This window comes from Psammomys obesus, unplaced genomic scaffold, assembly GCF_907164565.1.
Source record: "Psammomys obesus unplaced genomic scaffold, mPsaObe1.curated_primary_1811, whole genome shotgun sequence".
Taxonomy (NCBI): domain Eukaryota; kingdom Metazoa; phylum Chordata; class Mammalia; order Rodentia; family Muridae; genus Psammomys; species Psammomys obesus.
In genome coordinates this window covers 2,404,957-2,417,220 of record NW_026591643.1, presented here as the reverse complement: position 1 = coordinate 2,417,220, position 12,264 = coordinate 2,404,957, and positions in this window count along the sequence as shown.

Genomic DNA, 12,264 nt, shown 5'->3' with positions numbered 1-12,264 from the left:
AGATAGATAGATAGATAGATAGATAGATAGATAGATAGATAGATAGAAGCATTTCACAATGATTAGGAAACAACATACTCTAAAATACAGATTTGTAAAATATGTACAAAATGCTCAGAATTTTGAAATACATGAAGTAAAGCTGATAAAACTGAAAGAGAACAGATGAACAGATAAATCCACAGTTATAACTGGTTCCTTCAATAATATTTGCTCAATAATTGCTAGATAAGTATACAGAAAATCAGTAAAACCAGACTAACAAACCTGACTATATATATATATATATATGACTGAACTCACATTCTTTTTCAAACAGGAAACACAGCATCTGACAAATCTCAACAAATCAGACAACTGCTGCAATAAAGAGCACATTTGTTTACTGACCAAAACAGAATTAAATTACAATTCAGATGTAGAAAAAAATGTTTCTCAACTCAAGATACTTGGAATCAAGTAAAAAGTTGTAAGAAAGAACTTTGTGTCAAAGAAGAAATTACAAAGATTTTAAAATAAATGAAAATAAGTTATCAATTTGTCAATTTGTGGGAGACAGTAATACAGAGAAATTCATATCTGTAGTTCCTTTTTTTTTTTTTTTTTTAAAGAAAAATGAAGCTGTGTGGTGGTAAATCCCAGCACTAGGGAGCCAAAGGTAGGTGGATCTCTGTGAATTCAAACCCTGGTCTACAGAGTAAGTTCCGGGACAGCCAGGACTGTTACACAGAGAAACACTGTCTAAAAAAGAAAAAAAAAATGGCCAAAATCCAAAAGTAAATCAAACCAAAGCAGATTGGAGAAATTAAATAGTAAGAAGTGTTTAAATCAATATGAAAATATACTATAGGAGAAAGCCAGGAAGATGGCTCAAGGAGTTAGAGGTGCTTGCTGCACAAACCAGACAGTCTGAGTTTGATCCCTAGAGCCAATATAAAAATGGAAAGAAACTGACTCCACAAAGGTGTTCTCTGACCACATATGTATTGTGGCATATCCATGCCCTCTCCTACATTAATGATAGATAAAAATAATTTTTAAAAATACACAGTAGGAGACAAAGTTTAAACTTTGAAAAGATTAGTAAAGTTGGCAGACCAGTATTAAGAATGAAAGTGGAGTCTATTCTGTTTGCCATTCTGAATGAGATTTAAGCATCCTCCCTAGGATCCTCTTTAGTGTTTAGCTTCTTTAGGTCTGTAGATGGCTGTCCTATATTATGCTACTGATATCTGCTCATAAGTGCATGTATATCATGTCTGTCTTTCTGTTTCTGGGCGGCAAAAGAGGATAAGAGCCTACTATAGAGGGTCCTCTGAAAGGATCCACCCAACCGGGGTTCAAAGCAGATGCTGAGACTCATGGTCAAACTTTGGGCAGAGTGCAGGGAGTCTTATGGAAGAAGAGGGGTGGGGATATAGGGACATGGAGGGGACAGGAGCCCCACAACCAGACCAACAAAGCTAAAGGATCTAAGACCAGGGGATCCTGCAGAGACTGATGCACCAACGGAGGGCCTTGCATGGAGAGGATCTGGACTCCCTGCTCAGATGTGGCCAATTGGCAGCTCAGTCTCCATGTGGATCTCCGAGTGAGGGCAGCAGGGGCTGCCTCTATCATGAACTCGGTTGACTGCTCTTTGATCACTCGCCCCTGGCGATGTATTCTTGCCAGGCCATGGAGGAAGAGGATCCAGGCGGTCCTGATGAGACTTAACAAGCCATGGGCAGATAGCAATGGTGGAGAACTCCCCCTTTCAGTGGACTAGGGGAGAGGGGGTGGGGGGAAGAGAGAGGGAGGATGAGACTGGGGAGGGAGTTGAGAGAGGGGGCTTCAATCGGGATGTATAATGAATAAATTGTGAAGAAAAAAAATAAAAAAAATAATTCAAGATATTGAAAAAAGAGTGAAAGGATTTATGAAATAGAAAAAGCTGCTATCAGAGCAGATTCTGGAAACACTAAAAAAAAAAAAAAACTTTTATAAACAACTGAGCAACTTTATGCCAAATGAAATCCATACCTTAGATGAAATTGACACTCTTTTCAAGACCTAAATTATCAAAACAGATGTGTGTGCCAGGCCAGGTGATACAGGCCTGTTATCCTTGCTGATCAGAAGACTGAGATAGGAGCACTATATTATCTTTAAAAATTCAAGGCCTATTTGGGCTACAGAGTGAGCTGAAGGCTAGTTTAGGGAACAAAGCAAACTCATGGCCAGCCTGGCCAACTAAGATCCTGTCTCAGAAAATAAAGAAAACTGAGAATGTTATTCAGTCTAGAGTGCTTGCCTAGCATGCACAAAGTCCTACATTCAATCCCTAGTTCTGGAGTCGGGGTGAGGAGGCAAGAAGAGAGGGATGGAATGAGGAAGGCAGAAAGAGTGAGAATTTAAAGAAATAAGTGTGGGCAACATCACAGAAATTGAAATAACAATTTCAGTTATTCTTAAAGACAAAAATACTCTATACAGCTTATTATGAAATCAGTCAAGTATCAGAGAAGACAGGGTCCCAGGGAAACAGGTCTAGACAGCAGCCACCATGACAACATGCCAGGCCAAGGAGTGAGAGAGGGACAGTGGAGCCAGTGATCAGAATATAAGGTCTACAAGGCAACTGACAGATAGCCTGGGATGTTTTACATCTGTGGACAGGCAACTAAAGATACAAGGCCTGATAAGGATGTAAAACAACCAGAGCCCCAAAACAGTGCAATAAGAAAACCACAATAATACCATCCATTTGAAAAATAGCTCAGCAGAGATTGTGGTAGTTTGTAAACTCAGTACTCAGAGGGCTGGAGGAAGTTGCAAATTTGAGGACAGCCCGTTATAACTAATGTTTCAGGCCAGCCTGAGCTATCTATGTATCTTGTCTCTCTCTCTCTTTTTTTTTTTCAAATGTGGGTAGTTGTTTTGCCTACATGTATGCATATGCATTATGTTCAAGCCTGGTGTCCACAGATGCCAGAAGAGGGCATCAAATCCCCCAGGACTAGAGCTACAGATAGTTGTGGGCTACCATGTGAGTGATGCAAACCGATCTGGAGCCAGTGTTCTTAATCGCTGAGCTGTCTCTCCAGCTCTAAGAAGCTGTCTTAGAAAAGGAGGAGGGGCCTGGAGAGATGGCTCAGAGGTTAAGAGCACTGGCTGCTCTTTCAAAGGTCCTGAGTTCAGTTCCCAGCAACCATATAGTGGCTCACAACCATCTATAATAAGGTTTGGTGCCCTCTTCTGGCATGCAGGTGTTACATGTAAGCAGAACACTGTATACATAATAAATAAAATCTTTTAAAAAAGACTATCTTTAAAAAAAAAAAAAAAAGAAGAAAAAGAAGAAGAGGAGGAGATGGGGAAGGAAAGTAAAGAGGAGCAGAGAGCTTCTCTTTATAAAGGAAAGCTTGCAATATCAGAGTCTGGAAACACACACACTGTGTTGAGTGGAGCCCAGAGAAGTCACATCTAGTTCACAGTGAGGAAGCAAGTCCAGGTGATAGGCAGGGCTTTTAGGTTGCACAGGGGATGCAGTCTTAGGACTGTCCCAGGACATGTGCTTTTAGCTGCTTTTCTCACGTTTCCAGTCATTACTGAGACCTGCTGTCCTATCTTATTTCTCCTTTATGAGTCGCTGAGTACCTCCCAGAACTGGTCCTCCTGCCCTGGAGCCACATAGCTTACATAGACAGACCTTCGTGCCATCCAGAACCTATGGAAAATTCTTGTGTTAGAAACAAATATTCTCAGTTTTGCACAAAGAAACCCACAAAGGAAACAGAAGTATCACAGCAAGGCAATTTCTTTTTGAAAAAAAAAGATACACTAAGAGCCAAAACAAGCTAGCAAGCATGGTAGGACAAAGAACCCACTTACTCTACTGTGGGTAGTGACTGTGTCTCCCCATTGTCTGCTTTCACAATCGGTTAGTTTTAAAAGAATTGGGCCTGATAAGCTAGGGTCAGATGAAAGGAGAGGAGCACCTCCCCTATCAGTGGACTTAGAGAAAGACAGGGAGGAGGTGAGGGAGGTAGGGCGGGATTGGGAGGGAATGAGGGAGGGGGCTACAGCTGGGATACAAAGTTAATAAGCTGTAACTAATGTAAAAAATAAAATTTTTAATTTAAAAAAAAAAGCTATGGAATTGGAGAGTGAAGCGGAAAGGGTTGGAGAGGAAATGGGAGAGTGATATGAGCAAAATAAATTATATACATCTATGAAATTCTCACAAATAAAAAGTTCATTATAAAAAAAAAGAAGAAGAAGAAGAATTGGGGCTGCAGAGATGGCTCCGAGGTTAAGAACACTGGCTGTTCTTCCAAAGGTTCTGAGTTCAATTCCCAGCAACCACATGGTGGGTCACAACCATCTATAGTGAGATCTGGTGTCCTGTTGTGGTACCCAGGCAGAATGCTGTATAAATAATAAATAAGTCTTTAAAAAAAAATCTGGACACTGAAAAGTTAAAAAAAAAAAAAAAAAAAGAATTGGCACAAAGGAAATAAAGGGAAAGGGATCAGCCTTTCTAGGCCATCAAGTTCTGTGAATGCGGGGATGGGGAATTTGCATAAACAAAAGTTTTACAATGTAGAGATTTGAATATTGGTCCTTGGCAGGCTAGCTACCTTTAACAGATTTTTTTTTCCACACATGGAAGAAGGAGACAGGACTTCTGTCCTCCCCACAGAGGAGCCTGGAGGACCTCATTCATCACCCTCCACCCATTAGAGTCCAGCCAGCTCTATCCCTCTTGAGATACTCTCCCCGAGTGGATAGCCCTAAGCCTGAGACATCCCTGTCCTGGACTCTTCCCAGCTGTGTCCATCTAGATTGTGTTGGTCACTGTGGTGGTTTGAATAGATATGGCCCTCACAGACATGTGTTTAAATGTTTGGCCCATAGGGAGTGGCATTATTATAGGGGGTGGCCTTGTTGGGCAGGACTTTGAGATCTCCTACGCTCAAGTTATGCCTAGTATGACACAAACTCCTTCCACTGCCTGTGGATCAAGATGTAGCACTCTCAGCTCCTTCTCCAGCACCGTGTCTGCCTGCATGCTGCCATGCTTCCCGCCACGACAGTAATGGACTAAACCTCTGAAACTACAAGCCAGCCCCAATTAAGTGTTCTCTTTTATAAGAGTTGCCGTGGTCATGGTGTCTCTTCACAGCAATAAGTCTGTTTGTTTGTTTGTTTGTTTTGGTTTTTTGTTTGTTTTGGTTTTTTTGAGGCCCCCTCTGCAGATTCGAGAGACCACAAGCATGTGGCTCAAGCCTTCATCTTCTTCTTAGAACCAGGGTCTCTAGGGCAGGACTCTGTTGAGCCTGGTATGGCCCTGCTGCCTCCTCAGTAACCTTCTGATCTCTAGGACTAACTTAGGGCTTCACTGCTTAGGGCTGTCCCCAGCAGAGTAAACTATGGTTCTAAGTTACTGTCTTGGGTGGGATGATATTCTAGAGGCTCCCACATGCCTCTCACTATGAAACCCCCTACCAACAGCTCCCATCCTCTCTAAGGATTCCTAGGGGGACAGAGATGAATAGAGATTCTCAGCATACAGTCAGATAGGATGACTTTGCATTGGGGCAATGTCAAATAAGACATGCATCAGCTGCGTCTGTTCTCTAGGCGTTTCTGAGAGCTATGACACTAGGTTGGTGCTGCAGGGCCCTTTCTCAGGCCCTGAGGAGCTGAAAGTTAGCGCAGACTGGAGAACTGCAGTGGAAAGTGGTTTGTCAGCATCCTCTGCCTGTCAGCATGGCTGTGAGGCAGCTCTAGGCTGCCCGCCCACCACTTCATGAAGGGCACACTGCCCACTCTCTCCATTGCCCACTGCCTTACTTGTTATGATTGAGACTATAACCCGTGATCTTTGTTTTCTGGGAACTCTACTCTCCCTGGACCTCTTAGAGCCAAGCTCCTGGCCCTCTGCTCATTCTTATTTGGCAAAGATTATCCCAATCTTTTTATTTTTTAAGATTTTATTTATTTATTTATTTCATAATGTTCTATCTGTATGTACACCTGAATGCCAGAAGACAGCAGTAGAAGGTATAGATGGTTGTGAGCCACCATGTGGCTGCTGGGAATTGAACTCAGGACCTCTGGAAGAGCAGTGAGAGCTCTTAACCACTGAGCCATCTCTCCAGCCCGCACTGGTACTTTCTAAGCCTACTCTCTATACTGTTAGAGCCAGGCTTCCTGCACCTGTATGGGATGCCTTTCTGGCAGGTCCTAGTTTGTCTCTTCCCTAAATCCATCCCTGGGGAGGCTGATGAAGATCTATACCAGTAGAGCCATGCCAGTCCTGCTGAGGACCCCAGCCCAGATTCTCTCTTGTTTCTGTCAGCTGCTCTGCAGCTCCTTAGAGATACAGCCCTCACCTGTTACCTCCTACAGCACAGTTCTGGGAAAGTCTCTACATCTCCTACCTTAGAAACCCACTGCAAGTTGGCAAATGCTGTCTTAGTCAATGTTCTGTTGCTATAAAGAGGCACTATGACCACAGCAGCTCTTATAAAAGAAAGCATATAATCAGTGCTTGCCTACGGTCAGAGGTTTAGTCCGTTATTGTTGTGGTGGAAAGGATAGTGGACACACAGGCAGGTGCTGGAGAAGGAGCTAAGAGTTCTACATCTGCATCAGCAGGGAGAGAGACACTGGGCTGGAGTGGATTCTGAAACCCCAGAGCCTGCCTCCAATGACACACTTCCTCCAACAAGGCCACACCTCCTGATAGTGCCGCTCCCTCACGACCAAGCACTCAAATCTGTGCACCTACCAGGGCCTTCCGTCTCGCTGTTCAAACCACCTCACAAGCCTTGGGAGGCGGAGGCAGAAGGAACTCTGAGTTTGAGTCCAGTATGGCTTAACAAGTGCCAAGACAGGCAGGACTACATCAAGAGACCCTGTCTCAAAAACAAACAAAAAAGAAACCCCGCTACAAACCATCCTGTGCCTAGGAGCTCACATGCAGTCTAACCTCAGGCAACATGGCTTCAATGGCAGCAGGCCTGAGTGACCCATCTCTTTAGCTCCAGGCAGAAAACAGCATTACCTCTTTCTGTTGCCTAGATCTGGGTATAGGGCTGGCCTCTGTCCCCAGCTCAGGAGCGCCTATCTCAGGCATTCAGTTTCATATCTCCTGAGGAGTTCTTTGCCCTGTTTGTTTCCCAGCAGCCAGTGGATGGGTGGACCTCCCTCAGCAGCAAGGGCCAGGAGTGTTTTCAACTTGTCCTAAGCCCCGCTACCTGGGCTAATAGATGGAGTGGGACACAGCTCAGCCCAGGTTGTCCCCTTCATGCTTGAAGCCAGAACCTGTAGGAGGACCTGGAAGTCTCCTACAAGGATATGACCCATCTATACCTGCTCTAGCTTAGAAGTGTCCCCAAAGTTTGTGGCTGCAGCAATGAGGGTCATCAGGCTAGGGTTAGATAGTTTCTCCTTCACCTTACTGGATCCTCTAAGGTTCCTGGAGGGACTTTGTAGACAGATGAGTGCTGTTCTACATCCAAGAGGTACCCCAGGAGGCTGCCCAGTAGGGGCAAGGCCCAAGCAATCCACTCCAGAGTTATGCTCCACAATCATCTCTGTGTGGCAGGATGGAAATATGAGAAAACTAAGGGAACACAGAAAGGAATGGAATCCCTCGCCATTTTGTTTGAAATCCTTGTGAGTTAAGAGTAAAGAACTCCAGTACAAATAACAAAATTTTCTATGAAGTTTGCCTACATAAAGACAATGATCTTTTTACTTTGTGTTTATTTTTTATGTGTATGGCTGTTTTTCCTGCACCTACGTATGTAAGGCATTGGTTCCCCTGGATCTGGAGTTACAGATGGTCGTGAGCTGCTATGGGGGTGCCAGGAACTGAACCTGGATCGCCTATCAGAGCAACAAGCTCTCCTCCCTGCTGAGCTTTCTCTCCAGCCCCAATGTTTCTTTCATATAGAGATGTTGCAAACAAGAATATTGAAATAGTGATGAAGCTATCAGGAGTTGTAGTACATCCCTTTAATACTCAGCACTTGGGATATCTCTTAAGTTTGGGGACAGCCTGGTCTACATGGATAGTCCCAGGCCAGCCAAAGCTACATGGGAAGACTCTGTCTCATTTAAAAGATCACGAAGGGGCTGTGGCTATGAAGATGGCTCAGTGGTTAATGGCGCTTGCTGCTCTTGCAGCGGACTTGGGTTCAGTTCCCAGCACTTATGTTAGGCAGCTCGCAGCCAGCTGTAACTTCAGCTTCAGGAGGTCTTCTCTTCTTGCCTCCAGGGAGTCCGTGTAGCCAAGCAGACACATATGCTACACGTAAATTATAATAATACATTTTAAATCATAATAACCATGCTTAAGGCCTAAGCATATTGTGCATAACATTAATCCTTTCCCACATATAAACTGCAGGGGTTTTTTTTAATTTTTTTATTTTTTTGTAAATCTCCTAAACAAAACTATAAACTTTGTTTGTAATAAAAGCAATTCCCTCAAGCAACTCTTGTCACTTATGCCTTTACTTTATCAACTCTGATCATGTCCAGTATACCTCAGGGACCACCGTATGTTCTCATTTACAAAAAGAAAAGGTTTCTTTGCCATCCCTAAAGATAACTTCAGAAGCTATCTAAGTTGCATCTCTGTATAGAAATTATAGACCTTAAACATGACTTTCTCTTAAGAAGTCCACACTCAGGCCTGGGTGTGTATTCTTTCTCTCAGCACCCTTTTTTCAGTTACTAGAAAGTCAGTCTATGTTAAAAATCTCTTCACAAACCCTATACGTTGGGCACATAGTTCAGTTTGTAGAGTGATTACCTCACTGGGTAATCTCCAATACGGAAGATTAATCTCTAATACTGAAAAATATGCCTCCAACTCAGCTTCATGTTGAAATTCTTTTCTGTGGCATCAGTGGTATGCTGAGGCAGCCACCAACTGACTTCCTGGGAAGAGGGAAAATAAAGCCCAGGATGGTACCGTTCCCTGGCTTCTGCAATGTAGCTCTCCCACCTAGCTAACTTAAAGGTGCTGAACTGCTAAGGCTGAACCTGGACACCCACACTTTATTGGGGAAGGCGCCCTCTGCATTTGCCCAAGCAAGCTGCTTTGCTATACCTCCCATTCATCCCTAACTTGACTTGGCCACACTCTAAACACAACACACCAGGACCTGGATCCAGAAACTGATGCCTCTGCCCATGGACATGAGGTCCAATAGTCAGGAGATCTATGCCCATGGGCACCAATGCAGAGCCAGCCCTGAGCCAGAGCTTCAGTGTTTGAGCACAGCAGGCTTGTGGAGGGTCCTGCTGCCACAGAGCCAAAATAGCTCCTCCCTCTGCTGCTCTGCTGTGTGACAGTCCAGAAATACACGCATATGACATGGCCTCAATCTGTGTGTTACCTGAGAAGCTGCAGAAGAAAGTATATACCTTCCAAAATGGCTTAGCTCACCTGTCCTTCCCTGCCCTCCATCTGCATGGGGCTGGCCTGGAGCACCAGAACAGGAGGGCTCCGTCACCTGCTGCAGTCACCATCAGGCAAACATCTCCTCAGGCTGAAGAGAGTCTCCCTGAAGCCTAGTCTTCAAGAACCAGCTCAGTCATCTCACTGAAAGTGGCTATTTGACTGTATCCTAAGATAATCACTAAGTCTGCCCTGAGTTCTGCCCTGTAGCCGGAGAGATCTTCCCTCAGGTGGGCAATGGAGACCTAGGCTTACTGCCTAGACAAACTGCTGGGTCAGCTCTGAGCCTTGAGAAAACAGAATATTGGAAGTTCAAAATATTGAAAGAGTGACAGTCATGGAGTATGACCTGAAGCATCCTAGCTTCAATGGATGAGACCTCAGCAGAGAACAGGGAACCTTAGCATGCCTCAGACCTCCAGGCTTCCTTGCTTCACTAACATGTGTCCATATCTCTCACTCTTGACCTTGTTTCAGCTCAGGCTCTTCCTGAGCTGGGTCTTGAAAAACAGAAGGGGACTAGGGTGCGGTAAGGTCAAGCTAAGGTTCCATGCTAAGGTCATGCTGTGGAGGTTCCAGGCCTCCGTGGTAGCAGAAAGGTAGGGCCTAACTGGATCTATCCAGCTTTAGTTCCCCACACTGACATCCTCAGGTAACCCTCAGCTATATCTCTCAGCCTGAATTGTCTAGGTACAGAAGTGGCTCTTCTGTGTGTGTTCTCTGTCCCTGTACTCACAGGCTGAGCTGACAAGGTAGTTCAGGGTGGGGAAGGGAAGGTCAAGCTTCTTAGAGGGGCCTCTAGAACCAGGTCCTTGGAGGCCTTTGATATACACCTTAAAGCTTCTCAGAAGATTGGAAGAAGTAACCACTGGTGTTGAGTGCCAGGGTACTGAGACCACACACCTGCAGAAAGACCTGAGATGCTTCAGGACACCACCCAGGTAGAGGCTCCTTTTGTGTGATGACGAGGTTCTGCCTCTGAGCCTGGAAGAAAACTCCAGGCCTCCCTGACTAGGCTCTGGGTTGGTCCAAGGTTGAGTCAAGGCCTTGGTGGCAGCCACCATGCTTCTTAATGTTTAGACAGTTTCAGAAGTATATTATTTGGAAATAGCAGAACACAGGGTAGGATTGCTGGCAAGAGATCACCAGTGAGGGCAGCCTCCCTGCTTCTGAGATCCTGACAATGGCTTCTAGCCATCCAGGACCCAGAGGCTAGCTTTTGTTAACTAGCCACTGGTTGGCAGCAGCAGGAGGCCCATGGAGATCCCTGAGGCAGCAGAGATCTCTCACCCAAAGTCCCCTCCACCCATAGCACTGTCTGCTGCCAGCTCAGATGAGCAACTGCAGTTCTCTGCCTAGCTTGTCACCGTTGCTTTTGAATAATCATAGGACCCAACAGGAAATATCACAGATGGTGCTAGCCCTAGGCCTTTGTTATCCAGGGCACTGAATTATTAAGTCTTTGTTTGAAGTTCATGGACCAATGGCCTTGGATAGGATCAATCAGGTGACAAAGATTCCCCCCAACAGTCCTCCACTGCTGGGCCCCACACCAGAACTGAAGATGACTCCAAGAACCTAAAAGTTCTTCTGGAATCCTTTCTGAGCCCAGAGCAGGGAGGGTACCTGCCTCTCGGGATCTGCCTAGGCACGTGGATAGCATCCCTAGAGGGGGATCTGTAGAGGTTTCCAGAAAAACCAGAGTGGATCTGGAGCAGAGCAGCCCCTCCTTCCTATCCTCCGGAGCAACTTACATTGCAGAGGAACCAAAGAGGGGGGTGTTCTGTATACCCCCGGAGTCCATCCAAACACACACAGACCCCACCTAGGTGTATTAGGGGAGCTTTCTCTGGATAGCACAAAAACAGTATGTGTCTCCATAAGAACTGGTTTTTAAGGGGACAAAAGGAAAGTCTGGGATAGGGTGAGTTGGTAAGACCTGATTGGACCTGTTAGCCAGTGTAGCCAAAATATGAATTTTGATTGCTGGACCTTGTTTTAGTCAGGCATAAGGAAGTGGTCAAATAAGGGGCTAGACCTTGAGGACTAGCTTTAGGAATGTAATGTAACGGTTTGGCAAGGGAGAGGGAAGGAAAAGGGCAAGGCCTGCCAGCGCCATGTTTGCAATGCTCAGGCCTGTGACAGAGCCATTCAGGACCTGTACAGCAGACAAGTGGGCAGGGTGCCCTCCTCTGTCCCAGGACCCTTAGCAGTATGTATCTGTGAAAAAATGCATATGGTATCTATGGCTGACCTATCTGTTCCCTCTAGCTGTTAGCCCCTCCGTGGTGACCTCACCTGGCCTTCTATCCAGTTCTCCCTTACCTATCACTATCTGCCTCCTGCATGTCCCAGTAGATAAGTCCTCTGGATCCCTGGAATGTCCTGATCTTCAACAAACTAATCTTTTTCACTAGGTTTCTGTGATCCTCTGTGCAGCCAGAGGTCTGTAGGCTGAACCTGGTCCTCTGTAAGAGCAACAAGCTCTCTTCTCTGCTGAACCATCTCTCCAGCCCCAATATTTCTTTCATATAGAGATGTCTCAAACAAGAATATTAAATTAGTAATGAAGCTATCGGGAGTGGTAGAGCGTCCCTTTAATTCCCAATAGTTGGGAGGGAGAAGCATAAAGATCTCTGCTGAGTCATGATCTGAGAGTCGGTGAGTTTGAGGTCAGGATGGTCAACTTGCTCTCAGACCACTTTGTCTGCCCTGGGTGTGGCCAGATGGCTGGTCAGTTGGGCAGAGGCCTCTTGTGGATATAAACGTGTTTTTGTTTTGGTCCCAAAACAAAATGTGGG